A 5,381-nucleotide genomic window follows, 5' to 3' on the forward strand; every position below is an offset into this window, starting at 1 on the left:
TGTTTTCCCTCAAAAAACGAAGGAAAATACCATGGGAAGATACCATGGAAAAATAACATGGTAAATTTCATCCATTTTCACCATATCAAGAAAATGGAATATTACAATTTCTCCCACCCAAATATTTCTTTCCCTAAAGCAATCCACTTATATTCACACTAGGAGCATTTATACATTAATACCAAGATCCCATATAAACCAGTGTGTTATCCCATGCCTCCATGCTAAATGATCCTAAATGCATCCTTTGATACCTAGATCCCAAACAATCCTCTGACCAATCCTACCCTCAATAGATACACCTGGATCCCAATGCCACCTAAGTTCTGGGACCTGTGGGTTATGATACCATCTCAGCCCTCCATCACTATTTGTGCCTAAGAGCCAAAACTGCAATATGCCCTTGGCTAAGAGTATCTTCCTAGGAATCATCCCATTAATAAAGTTCCAACTCATAATCTCTTGCCAATCCATCATGTCGAAAGGATCTAATCCTAGATTAAATCTCAAGTTAGTTTGAGATATTTTGTAATAATTTTTGTATAAATACTTCACAATTCAAAGTATGTAGGGTGGATTCTTAGACATTTCTATAGACTTCTTGATCAAAATACTATAAAGCTATTGTATCATTGACTGAGCCAGCAAGCTGGATTGATGAATAAAGACAAGATATTTCACAGGATTCATGTGTTAAGCGAAGTGCAGACAAGTATTTTCTCATGTTATTGTTATCTTTCTTAAAGTTTTTCCACAATCTTTAATGTATTTCTGAATCTTAATGTTATAACTAGAACAATATCTCAGAATTTGTTTAATTACACTCTGTTTTAACAGTTAGGCATATAAATGTTTTCAACTGATATCTAAGTTAAGGAATTCTTAATTGCTCCTTAGTTTAGGTTGTTTTCTTGCTAATCTAGACCAAAGGATTCTTAATTTCCCTTTGCTTTTGATTACCCTTTATTCCTCGTTTATATCTTGGTCTGAGAATTCTTAATTGCTCTCTCACCCTGATTAAAACCATTTCATCCCCCCTGTCCCAAAGACCTGCACTTTACTCTGCTAGCTTGCCCTTTGAACATTCCCTTTAGTGAGTTGATCTGCCCTTCTGTTGACTCCATAACCCAATGGTCTAGAGACATCATTCTATCCATCTGTTTCAAGGATCCCTGAACATTCATAACTAGCCTGAAATCCTAGCAAACAAAGCTAAATCATATAGAGAGAGCCCTCTCTGAGCCATAGGTTGGCTAGAGCCTATGCTTCAAAGTTGGTTTGTGGTTACCTCGGTCATTTTCTTTCTTTTAATAACTTCTAGAGAAATTTCTCAGTGATAACATAGTGGCGACCATATTGGGGACCATCGAATCCTCAGTCCTAATAAAGCTTTAAGAAAATTCTAAATCTACATTCTGAGCCTCTTAAAGTTATTTGTTAGAAGTTATTTTGAACAAATCTCACAAAAACAATCAAAAATTTGAAATTATGGCTTCTAGGAAGATTCATTTTACTAGGGCTAATCTAGATCCAAACCTTGCCCCAGTAGTTGATAATCCCAACCTAATTTCAAGAAAATCTAAGAAGGAAGAAAGTTCGGTTAGCCAATCACCATTAGTTAAAGCTAATTCATGTCCTGATGAGTGGTTATTTTTAGAAGAACTTCCCTTTGATGTGCCATTTGATCTTTTATTATTTAAAACAAAATCTGAAAATGCAATCGATGAAATAGTTATAGATCCTAATTTTATTGCAGACCTTGAAATTTAACAGGCCAACAAATCAATTGATGAATACATTCTAAAATCTCCACAATCATCCATTAATACTACCACAATTGTCCACTACTTTGAGTTCACCATTGTTCCCTTCAACTTCAACATTAATACCTTCTGAAGTCTATTCTTCAGCACCATTTATACCTTCACTCCCTCATCAACCTATCATTACTCATTCATCATCTACTAGTCCTGGTTCTTCATCCACTGCTGCATCATCTCCAAGTACCTCAACCCCACATCTCAGCCCCTCCCAACTTACAGCAATGACAAATAGATATGCTCCTCTTGTTTTACCTACCCAACTTCATGCTATGCCTGCAGATTATCAAAGTAAGATTTCCCTATTTGTTGCTACTGGTTATTACACTGCCCAACAAAATGTAAACAAGATGTCTGACTTTTTTGAACTACATGAAATAGATGAAGCTGATGTCTAGATGAGACATTTTGTCCAAACTTTCACTAGTGATGTCAAGAACTGGTTTAAAGCCTTTCCTGCCAACCACATTGCAGACCTAGCAAATTTCCAAACGTTGTTTATTGATAGGTGGGAAAAGAAAAAGAATCCCTTACAAATCCTTTCAGAATATCAGAATATTAGAAGAGGACCTAATGTAACTGTTCAAGATTACTGCACTAGATTCAATAATATATATAATGCAATCCCAGTTAACCTTAGACCCCCACCTGACTTAGCATTAATAAATTTCCCTCATGGTTTTGACACAGATATGGCATACCAACTTAGGGAAATAAATCCCCCAGCATTAGAAGAAATGCAAACTGTAGCTGTTAGTGTAGAAGCTAATTTGTTAGCTAAAAGGGCTAGAGTTAGAAATAAAAGGAGAGGAACTTCTAAGGATGAAACTTCACCATTTGACATCAAAATAGATAGTTTATCCAAAAGTATGGAAAAACTAATGGATAGAATAAAGAATATGGAGTGGAAACCTCAATGGGATAACCAACAAGCACCTCCAGTTAGAAACCCAAATTTTAGAAAAAACCAAAACATTGGGAAAAATGGACCAGATCAGAACATTAGGCCTCCTTTTCAAGAAAATTATGCAGAGACATCCCATCCAGAAGATCCAGAACAAGATACACAAATTAACCTAATGGGAATAAATGATGAGGACACTGTTTTTCTAACCCAAGATGAGCAGGAACTGTATATGCTGCAACAATTACAAATACAGTCTGGGGAATCATTTGATTACAAACAAGGATATGATTCTGCCATCTTTGAAGTACATAAATAGTATAATCTAAGAAGCAAAAAGAATGTTGATGTCCCTGACCAAACCAAGAAAACAATACAAAATCAACCCAAGAAAATAAAGGAAGCCCCTGTTTCAAAAATCCTCCAAATTCTCCCTAGGGAAAACTCAAAACCTTCTAGCCCCACAATTGTAGACATAACCTCTAATCAACCTTCTGTTGATCAACCATCCACTTCAATTCCCCCTAAGGAACCAGTGGACAAAGCTCAAAACATCAGATTTGAAAATCCACATAAGGAGATCCCCAATAAAGGAAAAGAAGATAAGCCTACTCAAATCCCTGCTGCAAAAATTCAAAACCTTCAAACAGAAAAGGTCTCTTTGCCATTCAATTTGGGAACAAAGATAGCAAAGCTAAAGATTTCAGTCCCTTTAACAGAACTCATCAAGAATGAAACTTATAAATCATAGATAACTGAGACCTTAAACATTGTTGAAAATGAGGATTTAGTCAACTTGTTTGATGATCAACTAGAACTCATATTTGGTCCATATGTTCGTGGCAAACCATTAAAAGGTGGAGTTCCACCTTTTTACATTAGCCTTAGTATCCATGACAAAATTCTACACAATGCAATGTTGGATTCTGGGGCCTCTCGCAACTTAATGCCCAAATCAGTAATGGAGAAATTAAACCTAGACATTACAAGGCCTTACAAAGACTTATTCTCATTTGACTCCAGTCAGGTAAAGTGTCTAGGATTGATCAAAGACTTGTGTGTCACTTTAGTTCAATATCCTGCCAAAAGCATCCTTATGGATATTGTAGTTGATGACATACAACCAAAGTATGGCATGCTGTTATCCAGATCATGGGGAGCCAAACTTCAGGGATCCTTACAACTAGATATGTCATATGAAACAATTTGTTTTTGGACAACCTAAGAAACTATACCGAGAAACCTTAATGAAATATATGGTAAGTAGCTAGGATCGGCCTCAAAACTTTCTCATCTACTCCATACACTCATATATTGATTCTTTTATCTTGTATAATGCTGAGAAAACACAAGAACAAATTTTAGACAGTACTAATCAGAACCAAAAGAAATTGCAGTTTCTACACAAAATGAAAATATTCAGACTAAAGAACTGTTCAATGAACAAGACAGTCAAATTTCTATAAATGATGAAAATTTTGTTGCACCAGATAGTGTAAATATATATCATGAGATATTATGGCATCTAGAATTTGATGGCTCAGTCGATAGGTTAGGAGCAAGAGCAGGAGTGTGGATATATAATTTGGAAAATAATTACTCAGAAGGCCATGCATATCGTTTGAATTTTAAATGTGCCAACAATATGGCCGAATATGAAGCATTAATTTTAGATCTTAAGTTAGTTAGGAATCTAGGAGCTAAAAGAGTTTCTGTCATGGGAGACTCTGAACTAATTATAAAACAGATTGATGCTGTATATATGACAAAGGACCCTAGATTATGTTGTTATAGGGGAACTATCATAGAAATACTTAACACTTTCCTAGAATCAAAGCTTGCAGTAATCCCTAGAAAACACAACATGCAAGCCCATAGTTTAGCAATGTTTTCCAGCACCTGCAAATTACCCTTCCAACCTAACCATTAGTACATTGCTGAAGTTAGGCACAGCCCTGCAATTCCAGATAATGCTTCAGGGGCAGAGTGTTACATTGCTACATTCGAAGAGGTGTGTCTTGCTGGTGCCTGAGGATCCTTCGTAGGTATTGTCTTCCCCTTGTTCTCGTTCCTCTCTTTACTGATCAGGGGGTAGTCCCTGTAGAGGTGACCCACTTTATGGTAGTGCCTGCACCTAAATGGAACCCCCTCGTAATCAAGGATCTGCGTTCACGTGAAGTTCCTCCAACGCAGAGTAATTTTCTCTTGTAACCCTTCTCTAATGTCCAAATGGACTAAGATCCTCGCAAATGCCATGATTCTAGTGGAGAGGCATGATTTTTCATATTCCAGATACTAGGTGCTTAGAGAGTTCCCTGTGCGTCTGAAGATGTCCTCAGACCAGAATTGTAGCGACAGGCCGAGAAGGCAAACCCATAGAGTCCCAGCACCTAACTGCTCCCTCTCCAGATCGAAGAGGGGGTTCCATCTCCTCAGCAACATAGGGGCCTGTTCAATATGCCAAAAGGATGACAATACCCAATTTGTATGCTCTATCCAAGCGAATCGCAGTGCAAACCAATCACGAACAAAATTTTGAATGAAAGGTAGCTCAGCCAGGTGTTGTCCCCATACTTCTGCAACCCATTGTTTTAACCATGCCGCCGTGTAGTTCCTGCCCTGAACTCTTCCAACCAAGACTCGTTCAACAGTGTCCA

This window comes from Pinus tabuliformis, chromosome 4_1 (genome assembly GCF_031772625.1).
Source record: "Pinus tabuliformis cultivar Carrire ecotype Pingquan chromosome 4_1, CPIR1, whole genome shotgun sequence".
Taxonomy (NCBI): Eukaryota; Viridiplantae; Streptophyta; class Pinopsida; order Pinales; family Pinaceae; genus Pinus; species Pinus tabuliformis.